The sequence below is a fragment of the Chelonia mydas genome, chromosome 21, assembly GCF_015237465.2.
Source record: "Chelonia mydas isolate rCheMyd1 chromosome 21, rCheMyd1.pri.v2, whole genome shotgun sequence".
NCBI lineage: Eukaryota > Metazoa > Chordata > Testudines > Cheloniidae > Chelonia > Chelonia mydas.
Genome location: NC_051261.2, coordinates 1,719,860 through 1,736,307, shown reverse-complemented (window position 1 = coordinate 1,736,307; position 16,448 = coordinate 1,719,860). Strand labels below are relative to the sequence as shown.

General features: G+C 42.3%; 1 protein-coding gene across 2 annotated transcripts in view; it reads left to right on the top strand.

Annotated features, from left to right (window-relative positions):
* The window catches only part of LRIG2 (leucine rich repeats and immunoglobulin like domains 2), a 130,399-nt gene extending 115,658 nt beyond the window's left edge, over positions 1 to 14,741 (top strand). For both annotated transcript variants that reach the window (XR_006286818.1, XR_005223194.2), the window contains 2 exons: positions 1,817 to 1,904; positions 13,979 to 14,741. The gene's annotated coding sequence lies outside the window, so the exon portion shown is untranslated. The remainder of the gene's footprint in view (positions 1 to 1,816; positions 1,905 to 13,978) is intronic.
* Positions 14,742 to 16,448: the final 1,707 nt, after the last annotated feature.

Below are 16,448 nucleotides of genomic sequence, written 5' to 3'. Positions count from 1 at the left end.
GCTCCAACTGTCATGCTGCTACATGGGGGAAGGGAGGTGGTTTCCTGATTTAGTCAGGATACAAACTATATATTGGGGTTTATAGATCAAAAATGAACACCTTGAAATGAAATGCAGAATCCTATTGACTTTAGGAGGAGTTGCATGCAAATATTGTTAATCATTATTATTTAAGGAGGAAGAGAGCAGATTCCCCGTAAGTGTCCTGTGGGGGAAGACAGCATCTTCTGCAGAAACTATACAGTTGGTCCCTCCTCTGACTGATCTCTGTAGCACTCTGTTGTTGTTTTTCATGTGAATCACCAAAATACCACCTACAGCGCCCATACAAAACTGTGCGTGTTTGTTAACCTCATTAAATCCTAACGGATTAGTCAGCTGTTCCTCCACCATGGAGCTGCTAGGAAACATCTAAGGTTCAAAGTTATGTGGCTTGGAAAGTGATTTTCTAATTCACAAACTTCAAAGGAATTTTGAAAACCTACAACATAAGGGAGACAGCCTGACGTTAATCCACTGGAGTGCTGCTTAATGGCCTGTTTAACTTTTGTCTTGATAGGTCTTTAATAAGCAGCTAAGCATTAAGGCTGTCTTCAGATAAGCACTGGTTTAGAATTACCTCCAGGCATCACATCCTCCATACACTGTTGGGCTAATCTCCCTCACATACAGGTGTCATCTTTTGAAAGGGCAGCTCTGTCACTTGGGCCTGTAAGATGCTGAGCGTTAAAGCTCAAGGAAGTGGGAAATGCGTAGTGCCTTGCAGGAAGGTGCTCAGCTCTGAGCTGGATCAGACCTTCCAGAACAGCTGCAGATTCCCACCTTGCAGCTGGAGTCTTTGCTATTTCTTTTTTTACAGCTTCTGCTATGACATCCCACCTTAACCAAGCATTTCCTTTCAGCCTGACCCACAGGCTTGTCATGCAGAGTTGCTAGCAGGATTTTAACATTTCATTCTCAACAATGCTGGCTGCAGCAAAGTTGGCAGCTTTACTATAAGTATAAAAAGGTGTGTAAAATATGTGTGCTACTTATGTTCTTTGCACAGGGTATCTCTCTGTGTCATGTCAAGAATAGTACATTTCAGTAGCATGGTCATAACCAGCAATTTGGGCCCATATACAAGAGGACCGGACATATTATTGCCAGCCAGGCCTGGTGGTGTGGATTAAGCTGTGCGAATAATGGATTTGTCAGTTAGTTGGCAACTTTTAAAAGGTGGATAGAATCTGTTTGGGTTGGACCATAAATGAAAAATTTTGGTGACTCAAAGTCACTTTAGGTCAAGCTAAACTTTTATTTTGACCATTTTTTAATGTTTTAAATTTTTTTAAAATAAAATGAAAGTTTGAAACAAAGTAATTTCAAACTGAAAAATGTTTTGAAAATGTCAAAATTAAACATTTAGATTTTTGATTGTTTTTGAAATGAACAATTCAGCAAAACCAATATGAATTTGCAAAATGTTTGGGTTGCCAAATCTGCCTTTTTTCCTCTAGTGTGTGTAGTTTTTTGTTTTGTTTTTCCCCCTCCTCTCTTTTGGAAACAAGTTTCCGACACGTTTTTGCCCCACTCCATGTGTCATCTTCCTAAGTGACAGATTCTCAGTCTGTAGGAGCCACATTGCCTGGGATAGAATGAACAAGTACTACGACTTCCGTTCAGCTTTTGCGAAAGCACAAGAAGTTCATTCACCTGCATGACCTGTGTAGGGAGCAAATGAAGCCTGATATCTTTCTTACAGTAGCAGCGATGCTGCAATCTAACCAATAAAGGTTCTTGTCCCACTCAGTGACTTTTCGCTCTGATATTGCAGAATGAACAATCCATTGTTAATTCCGAGCAATCACATTCCAGAATGGCTGCCGTGTGCCAACCCAAAGGAAGCTGCTATTCAGTGACGGGTGAGTGATATTTCTGTGAAGTTTGTAAAACACTCTGAGATCCTTTAGAATGAAAGGTGGTGCGGGAATGTCACTGTTTTGTTTTTCATTTTAAAGCTTCTGAAAATGACACAGGACTGAATCAGGATTTGGAAGTGTCCAGAGACTCTCTGAGCTCCGAGTTAGAATTGCCACAGCATGAGCAATTGTTAGCACCAGCTACAGAGCTTATGAATGGGAATCCCTGTGCAGCCTTCAATAAGCAAGGATTCTAAAGCAGTCAGCTCTGATATAGGCAATAGGTTTAGCATATTATCACCTTTAGATGATGATGCCGCAGTTTGATATTCCAGAGACACTCGGAAGGGAGGGCAACCCTCCTATGTTGCAGTCTGTGCTTGCTATAATTACTTAGATTCATAGATGTCAAGGTCAGAAGGGACCATTATGATCATCTAGTCTGACCTCCTGCACAACGCAGGCCACAGAACCTCACCCTCCCACTCCTGCGATAAACCTCTCACCTATGTCTGAGCTATTGAAGTCCTCAAATCGTGGTTTAAAGACTTCAAAGTGCAGAGAATCCTCCAGCAAGTGACCCGTGCCCCATGCTACAGAGGAAGGCGAAAAACCCCCAAGGCCTCTTCCAATCTGCCCTGGAGGAAAATTCCTTCCCGACCCCAAATAACATCCCACCTATGATGGGATGTTAGATGGGGTGGGATCTGAGTTACTACAGAGAATTCTTTCCTGGGTATCTGGCTGGTGAATCTTGCCCATATGCTCAGGGTTCAGCTGATCGCCATATTTGGGTGAACTGCTCATCCAATTGGCCCCATAGCCACACACTTGTCAGAGGAAGCTGTCAGTTAAATCTAGCAGGCACACTTACTGGACTGTTGACTGCAGGTGTCAGAACCATCCATGCTCTACTCTGAGGGGAAAACAGGTTGTCCTCATATTTGAGAGCTGTGGAATGCAGGGTCTTGCTTATGTCCCATCGTCATTTGACTTCACTAGAATGGTGCAGCTATACTCTTCACAACAATAGGGTTTCCCTTCCAGAGGAGGGGAAAAAGTTGCAAGTGCCTCTTTAAAGCAAAAGAATGGAAAACTGGGGTGATGGAAACCGTGGTGGAGCAGGGACATGTATGGAGAGTGGGCTCCTGTGCCGGGGACTGAAATGCTGTATGGATTCAGAACAAGGCAGGGCCAGGCTGCTTGTGACTCAGCTGGATTCCTTGCAGAAGGTTGGTGTCTGACACAGACTTTGGCATCGAGCTGTGAGAGGGTGGTGTCATTTAAATGTTTGTTTGTTATAGCTGTAGATTCCACTGCAGAAATACTGCTGAGTTTAAAAACTTCCTGCAAAATCCAGGCAGGGTTGGAGGGGTGAGCTGCCTAAGATACAGTTTGCACAGCTAGAGGTGCCTGATTGGAAACCATTTACCTCTCAGGCCCCGCCCATGGTAATGAAGCAGGGTGTGTGTGTGGGGTGCTAGGGGCAGCTGGCTCATTCCATGGCCCCAGGGGTTCAATTAATGGCCAGGGCTATCTCCTGTAGATGGCAGGTTAGGCACATACTTCACCATCTCCATGTGCACCAATTTGTTGTTGTCCCTGGCCGATAGCGAGTGATCGGAGGAGCTGATGGTTTAAGTGCAGGGCTGGTGCTTGCCATCCTCGCATGCTCTCTGATTCACTGGACTACCCGGGGCAAGTCGCTGCACCTCTCTGCACCTTAGTTGTCCTGTCTGCAAAATGGGGATGATGAAACCTGCTTGTTTCACAGGGCTGAGAGCTGGTGAATATTTGCAACGCACCTCAGGGTTGTAAAAAGCTCTATTACCAGAAACCCTAGCTGGGGAGATGGGTCTAGTCTCCTGAGGGAAGCAATTAGATCCCTCATTCCATTTGGGTTCTTTTCTATGGGTAAAGAGCAGCCCTTGTCTCTCCTTGCCAGCTCCTGCTTTGGGAAAGCTACCAAATCTGCCAGCTGGAGAGTTCCAAGAGCACCTCTGACCCTGATCTTCCTAGGGCTAGAATAATACCCAGGGACCTTGGATCAGCTGTGTACACCACCATCTCCAAGAGGCCACTGTAGCTTTAAGCCCGGTGTGATTCTTCAGAGGGTAGAACTAGACATTCATGGTTTGCATGAGGCCTCAAACACCCCCTTAGCATTCAGAAGCTCGTTGACGCTGACACAGTTTCGCTGCCTCACAGCAGTGCTCCTCAGGGCTCTCTTGTGTGATCAAGGGTGAGTTTGCATTGGGGTTTCTATTACTGTAGCACTGAGAGGCTGCAGCCAAGATTGGGGCCCCGTTGTGCTAGGTGCTGCAGGAGGCTGACACCACATAGCAAAAACCAGTCCCTGCCCTGAAGGGTTTACAGTCATAGACAAGATGGGTGAAGGCTGGGAGGGGAAACAGGGACAAAGAAGTGAAGAGACTTCCCCAAGGTCACACAGCAGCTCAGAGGTGCAGCCGGATGAACAGGAATGCTCTGGCCCCCCTGCCATGCTTCTGCTCCTGGTCTGCCTCGGTTAGCAAAGTGCTTTTTAGTGCATTCCAGGAGCCCCCTTCTTTCCTGCAGCGCACGTTAGCACCAGCTGAGGACCTGCAGGACATGATGGGCCAGTCCCTCTTCCACAGGATACCTAGTAGTTTTAGCTTGCGTTTATTATTTTCTTTTCATTGCTGACCTCCTGCATCCTCCCCTTCCATGTGCTAACAGGGCAAATCCTGCATGCTTCTCTATGGTCACACACAGTCCCAGATGCAATGAAACCACAGAAGTAATGCGGCATGAAGGGGCAAAGCAAAAGCTGCAGAGCACACACGGAGAGGCAGTGGTCCATATCCCCTGTGTGTCACCGAGCCCAGCTCTGCATGTATTCTCTGCCTCATGAGAATCAAGGTGGGAGGGCAGAAATTGCTACATGAACCCGCTGGAATTTCTTTCTTACAGAGTAAGGCCATGGGGTGAGACTGGGACTGCTCTTCTAGTATCCAAGGGTAGCATGTTGGAGGCTATTTCTTCCTCTGTTTGTTCATCCTCTTCTTATATTCGCTTGGTATGAGGGATGGAATTTAATTCTATATGAAGGAAGGCAGTTGGTCTGGTGGACAGGGCATTGGCTTAGGTCTCATGGGACCGAGATTCTGTTCCCAGTTCTGCCAGTGACCTGGTGTGTGACCTTGGGCAAGTCCCTTCCTCTCTTTCTGCTTCTGTTTTGTCTATTTAAACTAAAAGCTCTTCAGGGCGGGGGCTGTTTCTCACTCTGTGTCTGTGTAATACCAACACAATGGGGCCCTGATCTCCTCTGGGCATCTGGGCACTGCTGCAGTACAGATAAATAATAAGAAGTATATAGTAACGATGCGCTAACATTTGAATTAAATACATTGCACTTTGAGAGCACAAAGCATTTAAAGACATGAGTTAATTAAGCGTCACAACCCCCCTGTGAGGTACAAAGATAATTGCTAGTCTCATCGCACATATCAGGAGACAGAAAGAGGGATTTATTATTGTGGTGGGGTGGCACTATTAATGTAGTGCCAGAAACATGTCTGGTATTTTAAACCCCTAAGAGGTCCCTGCCCCAGTGGTTCACAGTGAAGACAGAGCAAATCTACATAAAGGATGGGTGAGCTGGGAATAGAACCTGGGAGTCCTGCCTCTAATCACCGGTCTGTATGTCTCTTCATTGTTTAACTTCCCTTTGTACCAGAGGCTAACAAGCTCCTGAAGAGAGTATCTTCCGTCATTTTCATTCCAGGCAAGAACCTTATCAATTGCACTACACTGTGAGCTGGGTGAGTCCCACTTCTGCCTCCCAGAGACAACAGAGAGATTCCTTTTAGTAGGCAGCAACCCAAATGCAGAGGCAGGCTAAAGTACTCTGTTTATAAACGTCAGAAGTATGTTAGTGTACTGGAAAAATTAAGGAGTAGAAGTTAGTAAGTTAGGTTAAATAATTTATTACGTGGTATGTTATCAGCTGAAAATATGTTAGTAATAAAAACACACGAAGAAGTAAGATGACATGAATGTTTGATTTGCTAAGGACATCCTTTGAGATATACTCCTCCCCCCCGCGCGGCTTGTGTTTGCCTTGCAGCACAAAGCAGTGATAGGGTGTCAGGAGGAGGCTGAATATGGGGAGCCTTTCCCCCATTTGGGCTTTTTTTAATTAAAAAAAAAGGAAAATAAACTCTTTTCTTAGCAACCCTAGGAACAACTTACAAAGACTCCCTGACATGCATGTGTTGCCCGAGGAATTCTCTGATCATCTTCAAACCGTTAGTGAGTGTCCTTATTTATGCAGTGGGGGAGATTTAGATTGGATATTAGGAAAAACTTTTTCACTAGGAGGGTGGTGAAACACTGGAATGCTTTACCAAGGGAGGTGGTGGAATCTCCTTCCTTAGACGTTTTTAAGGTCAGGCTTGACAAAGCCCTGGCTGGAATGATTTAATTGGGGATCGGTCCTGCTTTGAGCAGGGGGTTGGACTAGATGACCTCCTGAGATCCCTTCCAACCCTGATATTCTATGATTCTATGATCTCTTACTGGGGCTTTTTAATGCATTTAAGGGTGAAATGCGCCCCTGTGCTGAGGCCTAACCTGAGGCCTGGCACCATTCCAGCTTTATTTTGAGGACATAAGTGGTGCGCAGGCCTCGTGCTGTCCCTGTAAACAGCTGTGAATTTCAGTCCTGAAGATTCAGTGTTTGGATCCAGCTTTTTTCTAGCAGGGATCTTCCAGTGGCCACTCTGTTGTAAATAACTTGATGGTTTTCATGGCTAGCTTGAAATGTCTGAGAATTCAACTTGTCTGGGAGAGATGAGTCCCAAGCAGCGCAAGTATCCCAGACTTTGGCTTTAAGTTGGTTTTAAATTTTTTTTTCCAAACCTGAATTTCACAGCTCTGATTTTAGTGGGTTTCCATTTCTTGAAAAAGGAAGAATTGCCCTGGGGAGCTTATTTTTCACAGAATATAAAATTTAGAACAGGAATCTGTTAAATTTAAAGGCAGAAGGTTAGGAACCAAATCCCATTGTTCCCTCCCCATCGCCGACCTGGGTGCAGGGGTTTTCAGTGCAGGCAGATTCTGGGAGCTAGCCAGAGGCTCCCTGTGCACCATTCCGTAGAGAGTTGACCGTCACTGGAGGGTGCAGCAGTCGTGTACAGCCTGGTCCACCAGCCGTTACCTCTGAAAGAATGGGAGGTTCCCAGTCTTCTCTAGCACTGTTGGTGGAGGAGTAGCTCTGCTGGTACACCACAGCTAGGGAAGGGGAGATCTTCATAACTCAGGCCAGTTACTTGTACTCAGTGCAGGGAATTAAAATTGGTCCCTAGTGCATATCACCTGCCTGTCAGCCTCCCAAGAGAGGTTAATTTTGTATTTTCAACACAAGCCTATCAGCCTTCTGAGGTCTCCAGATCCTGCCGAGCCATGCTCAACAACTCAGCTCTTTGCTTCACAGCCTTGCAAGGTTGTCAGGTTACTTTCCTGCCCTTTGCAATGATCACTGATACCTGTCCACCAAAAATATTTTTAGTGAGCAAGTAACAACTGCAGGGCTAGAGATAGACATTCTCTCGTATCTAGGCACAGTTGTTCCCTTTGGAGTGCTGGTTGTTCTCTATCTTTGTTCAGGTTGCTTCTTATTTATAACATACATAGAATGTCTGTTTCTCTGTCTTCGCCACATACAGTACTTTCTCTCTAGCATGTTCAATAAGCTACTTATCTCCACAAAAGGATTACAATGTCTTTGCCATCCAGTGAAACACTGACAGCTCCTCCTAATGTCTTACAATGCAGAATGCATCCTATTCTCTTAACACTTGTTTTCACATGAGGGGGGTGAGCTTGGGGAGCTCATTTCAATAGCTCTTTTGGTAAATGGGAGTTGGTCCTTAAGCACTCTGTCTGCTCACATCTGGTCTGCTTGAGCCTAGGTACAACTAGACATGCCTAGACAGGTAATGTCTTGCCACATTCCCACAGGGTATGAGACGGCAGAAAGTAGATTGAAGGAATTAGGTTACTTTGGTGTTTGGACGTCCATATAATAAATTCAATCTTTAACGGCACAAGATTTTTCCGTCAACTATAATTAAAAAACATACTGAAGGTTATGTATCCTGCTCCCTCCAGGGATTCAGGTTTAAAAATCATCTGGCCACATTAGATACGTGATCCTAGTGGCCTGTGCTTAGCCCAGATTCGTAAGGCTCGCAGAGGCACTGCTGGAGTCATGAAAATGGCACTGCTCGGTCAATGTCTAACTGGGGCCAAGAGGTAGGATGAATGGGGAGCAAGAAGTCTGAGTTGAAAGACAGTAAAGGACACAGCAGGGAGTGTTAATGAGGAGAGGCTGGGAAGCTGGATGGCAGCTGTCACTGGAGGCTAGGCATTGTCCTGCAGGGATGAGTGGCTGAAGTGAGCAAGATTTGGCTGCTGCCTCTGCAACGGAGAGTAGTAACCTGGATGATGCTCTTAAGGGTTGATCTGTTAGCAGCAGCATGAGGCTGTTGGGTGGGGTGGGGACTAGTCAACCCATCTAGATTAGACAAAGGGACCTACCTGGAAAGTGCATGCTAGATTCCAGCTCAGGAAAGACATTACAACACAAAAGCATTTCCTATTCAAAGAGTATCGTTGACCCAGGACTGGGCTGTGCTTTGGGTTTACATAGTTGCTTGTCTCTTTCCCTCCCAGCAAGACTGACAGTGTGACTGTGGTGTACGAAGGGAGATATGTTAAAAATGTAATCTCAGAGCTGCCTTTTTCCTTGGAGCACATTTCACACGTTTGCCATGATAGAAAAGGTGCGTGCATGTAGATACATATTAGGTTCCTTCTGTGTCTGTCTAGTCATGCTGTGGAGATATGTCCTTAGTTATAGTGGTCTGCCTTCATGTTCTTCTGTCCATGAGTTACTGCTTCCCCTCGCGCGCCGCATTAGATTATCCAGGCAAACCAATGCTCGCAGAGTATCCGTTCAATAGCTGACCTTGACTTTTCTTACGGACTTGTAACCACTGGCTCAGCCTTCCTGACCTTAGAAAAATTATGGGCTTCTGTTTTGATCTTTACATTACTTTGAAAACAAGCATTGAATGCGGCAGGGAGAAGGGATTTTGAAACGTTAAATTGTTGGGTCTCTTAAAAGACATTTAAGCACTGAACAAATCCAGAACCAAATGCTTAAAAATGCCCTTGGAGAGACAAGATGAGTGAGGACCAACTTCTTCTGGTGGAAGAGACAAACTTTTGAGCTTACACAACTTGTGTCTCTAGAATCCTGGGACCAACACAGCTACAACAACATGGCAGAAATACCCTTGGCTTTGAGTTTTAGATGGGCAAGTGGATTTTTATGTGTCAACTGTTAAGTTTTCTCAGTTGTGTGCATGGACTCCTTCAGTAGAACAGATCACTTAGGTCTGTCTCTTTCTCCATCTGCTTGTCTTATTTTTTTGTCTTGTTTTAGTGGACTGAGCAACAGAAAGGGATCCAGGAACCCATAGTTCTGCCATTGACTAGCTATGTGGTCCTGAACTCCCTTTGACTTCACAGGGGCTGATCCAAAACCCATTGTATACCTGTATGGCTATAGTAACATTTGTCCCGTTCATGGAGCGTTTTCAGGTCTAGCTAGAAAAACATTTGGACAAAGGAAAACCACAGTAATTGGCTGTTTGGTTAACTCTGCTCATAGGGAATTTTCTTTAGCTCTGATATTAAGAACATAAATTGTGATATGTCATAGATTCATAGATATTTAGGTCAGAAGGGACCATTATGATCATCTAGTCTGACCATGTCATGTCATTGGAGACTTCATATTTGCCAGAATAAGGAAACTGTGAATGAAAGCTCCCCACTCTCTGAAAAGGACAGAGGCTTAGTTAGAAGTGTTCAGAGTGCAGTAGTCTGCACTGTTTGAAGGAGTGAATGTTGAGATGAATTCCAAATTCTAGAGGAAAAAATTCACTGATGAACAATTGACCCAGAATGGTGAAAGGAGCAGAGATGGAGTTTTTCTGTGAAGTCTGATTCATAGTCAGGATTTTATGGTATAAAGAGTGTTTTTTCCAGCATTATACAACAAAAGTCATTTCCTTAATAAATGTGTAAGAAAGAGCTAGTAACCTTTCAGGATCACCCAGGGAAATCAAATGACTGAGATTAGCAGAAGTACAGGCACATAAGAATGTGATTGCACAGTATTTACAATGAAAAGGGTTCATGGCTGCAATTAAGTTAAGGCTATTACATGAGTAGTTTTAAGTAGAATGCAAGTGCTCATAAGAGGAGAGTAGAAAGTGTGCAATTTCATAGATGGTCCAAGGAATATCACTGAACATAAAACATGGAATAACAACAATACTCAATTCTTATATAGATCTTTTCATCTGCAGACGTCAAAGTGCTCTGCAAAGGAAGGCAGGTATCTTCATCCCCATTTTCAAAATGAGAGGGTGAGGGAAACAGGCAGAGAGAGGAGAAGTGACTTGCCCAAAGTGTTAGTGCAGGTCACTGGCAGAGCTAGAAGTAAACACAGGACACTGAACTAGGCTCAGGAGCCATATCTGCTGAACCAAGCTGCCTCTCTTACTATGTATCCCTTTCATCTCCATTAAATGATGAATCATAATTTTCAATCCCTATTTACCATTCTCGTGTTCCCTCAGCTATATTGAGAACAAATAACTAACCCAGCAAAAGTGAAACAAGAATATTCCCACCTCAAAGTGTGCAATTCCACCACTTCCTAAAATCTCTCATGGATTCAGAGTGCATTTAGTTATTGAACTATTAAGTACCATGGAGCAGCTTATGCCAGCTGAGGATCTGGCCCAATAATATTTCAATAGATATATTATGAATATAAAAATGTCTGGTCAGAACCATGAAGATCCAAGTTCACGCAGCTAAACCCCAGAAAGTTGGGAGCAGAACCCACTTTTGTCTGTCTTGTGTGTGTCTTAGTTTAGTTGTATAGATCCTACATACTATGCTGAATAGCTCTTCATGAATTCCTAAGAGAAAGAGACTCTCAGAATGAATACAGAACATGGAAATGACTATAAAAAATAAGCCCAGATGACCGTATTCTTTTAGTCGGCAACAAAATCATTTAACGTGTCTAAGAAAGTGGAGGTTCTTTGTGTCCTTGTTGATGATTGCAGATTTTTTCTTTTAACAAAAATGATTTTTTTTAAAGGTCTGACATTTTCAGATTGACATCTACATAAATCATAAGAACAAACAGATCCTTGTTTCCACTCCAATGCTTTGTTCTTTATGGTGAAGATTAGCTGTACAGCTAAAGTAGAAGAGCTGAGGATTGATATCTATAAAATCGAGTTTAGAATCAATCAGAAAAAAATCTCAACTTTCTGAGACAAATTAATTCTGACATCTTAATTATAAGCTCAGAGGAAAGGTTGGTGCTAGAATTGTGAGCTTTGAAGATTATTATTATTATTGTCATTATTCATTAATGACTGCAAAAGAAACCAGCTCTAAACGGTAATGGTTTTCACAATGGAAAACCTGTGGAACCACATATTACATCTCATTTGTTCCAAAGCAGTCTTAAAAACAGAGGGAGAAGCAATGTTTTGACATATAACAATACATGTTACTTTACAAACATTAATTTCTTTATTTCTAGCAGTCCAGAAAATCTATTGTATGTCATGAGCATAATTATTTTTAAACGAAAAAGTACATGGGGCAATTTATCTGGAAAAAGGATGCAAGTCTAAGAATGGAAAATCCCACTCGATAAGCTGCACAGCTACTTCTGGATTGTGGGTCGAACAGATCCGAATTACTAGGGTAAATCCTATGTCTAAAGAAGGTTCATTGCTCAGCCAAACGTGGTGGAATCTACACAGACATCCTACCTCTTAATTTCAAATCTTCCCTCCTCCATTAATTTACCTTTGCAGCTTTTAATGGAAACTCCCCTCTGTCAGTGAGCTGCCATAGGTTTCCAGCTACATTTTTGCCCTACAAGCTGTAGAGGAAAAGCGTGATTACATTTTATGGAAAGTTGTTGTAAACGAGGGATTTAAAAAAAATTAGGAAAAGATGCTTTGACCATGTTCTTTGATGCTACAGCTGACGTTTGCAGATAGTCTCTGAATTTGAGAGAACCTCTTAAACCCACTGAAAATTGACTTCTGTGTTGTTTCTAAGCTATCCTATGGCAGTGGGTACTGTTATATCTGAGCACTTCAAAATATGAAGGCTGTCTGTGCAGATGCACAAAGTCAGTCCAGATCTTGAGTCCGTGTCTTTCACCCCGGTCGGATCTATACTGACTTGTGCCGTCAAACAAATCATTGGAAGGGTAGTTGGAGACCTTTGCCTGAAAAGCAATTGAGGTATAATGGAAAGATTCAGATTTTTGTTCGGCACAGATGGACTCTCAGCCGTTAGGGCTGCACAGTGAGAGCCTTGAAACTATGCGAAGCTTTCATTTCCTCACTATCCAGTGGTTGCAGCAAGTAAACATTAATAATTTAAGCACACTTGCCTCTGTTCTTAACTGAAGTATGTCTTCTTTTTTTTTTAAACTGCATAAGAACAGCTAGAATCTGTGGAGGTCTCCTGAGGGCAGTGCTTGAAGCTCTGTATTAAAAAACAGGTTTAATTGCGGTTCTAAAACTTCCTTGTAGTGTAGACCACGTCCTAACAGAGCACTGCATTGACGTCTGCCCTCCTACGTGATCATGTTGTGTTCTAGTGGATTGGTATGCTAGCCTAGCACTCATGTACCCGCTGAAGTAGGGAAGTATTATCCCCATTCTGTAGATGGGAAAATTGATGTAGAGAGGTTAAATGTTAATTTGCTAATGGTCACATAGGAAGCACGCCACTGAGCAAGGAGCTGAACCTAGCCTTCCTGAGTCCAAGTCCAGTGTCCTGTCCGACTTGCCTCCCTGGAGAAAGGTCCCTCATCTACATCACAAATATGAATTACTTCAACACATTTTGACCGTATTTTAAGTCACATGGCTTCTACAGCATTTGCCTCTGTGGACAGAAGAACATAGCTTAAACATGTTAGAGAATGGTGTTTTAGCACTCCTAGAAATATGGTTAAACTGTGTTAGAACAATCTTTAAATGTACTACCTCTTTCAGAGGTTGCCCTGGTAGAAAATGCACTTTTCTAGAGCTTACAGTGAAATCCAGCATGGTACAATACACCGTTGGTTAGAACGTACTTTATAAGAACCAGCCTCCTTAGTAGCTATGAAAGTGGCATCTTTGACTTAGCAATGCTGGAGCAACTTTGTTTCTACTGTTCTTTTACAGTTAACTTATGTCACAAATTGGTCCCTTTTTTAAAAGGCTCATTGGGTGCAAATTGCTTGTAAAGTCGAGCGAGGGATTAGAAAATGACTCATTTTGTTGTTGCCTTTCAATATCTCGGCATTATTGCTGAGGTTAGGTGATGGAGCAACATGTGACTAGCTTGTTGAGATACAGTTTAATCTTTCTGAGTGGAACAACCACCCAACTCCTGGGGTTAATTTAGAGCAGCATCATTAATAGGCAAGAGCCTGCACTTTCAGAGAGGTAATTTTGGAAAGTGAATTGGTGCCCTAATTCTTGTACTCCTTTTGCTTTCTGATGACTTGTTGAGTAGCAAGACAGAACAAACTAAATCCTCCTACAAAGCTTTTTTTTCTCTTAAGCAAATTTCTCAACAAGTCTTAAGCTATGATAACATTATCTAGATGTTCCTGCCTTAAGGTGAAGTCAATTCCATCTGTGTTCATTATATAGCTTCTTGTACTAAAATGCAAACTAATTTAAGATGACAGTGCAAGCAGCTTATTTCAATATGAGCTGTAATTATGGCTGGGGAAAGCTTTCCTTAAAAAGTTTTATCATTTATTTTGTGTTCATATTACTTGCTGTGTTGTGTATATCTGGATTTTACTGACAATGTTAGCCTGAAATATCCCACCTTGTTAGCAGGGGTTGACTCTGCTGGGAAAGGGTTAAGTGCATTCTGCTGACTCACTAAGGCTCACTTGTAACTTCTTTCAGATATAAAGGAGGAGATACTAGCAAGCTGGAGGGAGAGAAGATCTAGCATACTTGGGCTGCGCAAGAAGGAAGGAGGGACCCTAGAAGCAGCCAAGCCTGCAAGAGAAGACCATGATGAATGTAATGTTAATTTCTTTATTAGTAAAGCCAATCCCCAGGAAGGGGAAGAGTTTGGACTCTACCCAGTCTTTTGACCATGTTTCAAATCAAGTTAGGAAAGGCATCTACTCAAACTACTATTTATTATTTATATTACAGTAGCACCGAAAGACCCCAATTGAGCTCAGGTTCTGGCTGTACCATGTATTGTACAGCCATAGAGGTTCTTGCCCCTAAACACTTTTAGTCTAACTTGCAATCCTTCCTATCTTCCCAAATTTCCTGTTTCTCTAGTTTGCCAATTTTTTTTCCAGATTCTAAAAGCTCCTCATTTTAGACCTACAGCAGCACTTTGGGTAGTGATGCAAAAACTATTGGAACAACCTTCTCCTCTGATACTGTTCCAAAACTGAGTTTGTTTATTTCCCAGGAAACATGTTACAGAAGAACAGCTTGTTTCGGCTCCTGTGTTTTAACTGCGCACACATTTCTACAGAATAATTTAAAAAGAATTAGCAAATCCGTTTCCTTCAAAAGTTCCTAATCGGTAAAGATTATTTCTTGCGTATTCTTTGTATTAAGATATGTTGTTTTGTTTTAAAGTTGTATAAATACAACTCTTTAAATAACAAATCTTAAAAAAAATAAAGTCTACCCTTACTGACAAGTGCTAGACAGGTCTAAATAGAGTAAAAATACTATACTGTTAATCACAGTAGAGGGAACAACTTAACACTCGTACAGTATTACAAAGTAGAATAAGTTAAACAGTACTTATGTTTGTCAAAAGCAAATTCCCTCTCCTAATAAAATGCAATAATTCACTTTTTTCCCTATTCATTAGTTTCACTTAGTTTACTGGACTTGTTTTGGTTTATTCGTCCTCTCAGGACAAGAAACTGATCTCTAGAAATAAATAAAATCAATTGGCAAATTATAATTATAGCTCAAATCTTTTCCTCCATTGTCATTCTCCTCTTCCAGTTCCAATTGTACAATCAGAAGGGATTGGACACAGAGTTGCTCAGCTCTGTGCAACTGGTTAAAATCCATCTCTGGTCAGTCGTGATGGAAAATTGTTTCTCTCTGAAGAGACTGAGTGTGATAGTCCTGTAATTAGCTAAAGGACCAAAGCCTGCAAGAGGGGTAGGCAGTAATTATCGGAGTGGGCGTCTGCTCTTGGAGAACAGACTTTTCTTTCGGTATTCTGTGAGGAAGTTTAATTCTATACATAAATATGTCTTTTGTAGCTCTGCTCTGTGATCTTAGTCTGCTCCTCTAAATGCTAATTTATTACATTTCTCCAGGCACTTCACTGCTTCTTTAACTGATGTCCAGTTCGGAGTAGTGGAATGATTGGGAAAACACAGTAGCGTGGTGGGAATGGGACAGGCTGGCTCTTTAGGAGAATGGAACAGTGGATTACAGTTATTGGGAGGAAACTGGATATACTATGGGGCTATTTGATCCACCCCAATCCATGTGAATAAAACTGGTAAACTTGTCAGGTTTCATGAAGATTGCTCAGATCCCATTAATGATGTAAAACCACTTACTGCTAAACTGCTTAAAAATGCAAACCCTGCTTCTTGAGCATGCTGTAGAGAAATAGGCTGATGCTGGAGAAAGGTTAGAGCAGGGGATTTCAGTAAATGATGATCAGGAACTAAAATAAACTTAAAAAAATACAAGGAAACTATTGAACTTAACAGACAAAGAAAAATATGATAAACTCTGAGACCACTGAAATTAACATTGTATTAACGAACCCATTCTACATCCAGGCCAAGAGTTACGGCTTGCCTCAGTCTTGTTTCAAGTAATTTAAGTGGTTGCAGGACTGCTTTTAGAGGCAGTATTTGTAATAGGAACATCAGCACTCTTTTTATTTGCTTGCTAGATAAAAGAAGGGCTTCTAAGAGTGTTGAGTGCAACCCCAACCTAACTGTACCATGAAAACAATAATAGTCTCTTTCTGATAGGTTTCAGAGTAGCAGCCGTGTTAGTCTGTATTCGCAAAAAGAAAAGGAGTACTTGTGGCACCTGAGAAACTAACAAATTTATTTGAGCATAAGCTTTCATGAGCTACAGCTCACTTCATCGGATGCATTCAGTCTCTTTCTGCTACCTCATAACCTCTATTCATAGCTTTTACTCACAATTTCTCAACTAATAATCACCCACCTGGTAGAGCACAGTACAGTAAAAGTCATATCCCAGCCAAAGTGCAGTTCATGCTCTTATTTTTCGATCCATGAGAAGGTAAGTACTTTCTCTCTACATATTAATAATTTAATGGGTTATAATAGGGCAAAATTCATCCCTGGCATATGCAGGTCCTACTCCATTAACTTAATGGAAGTCTACCTGC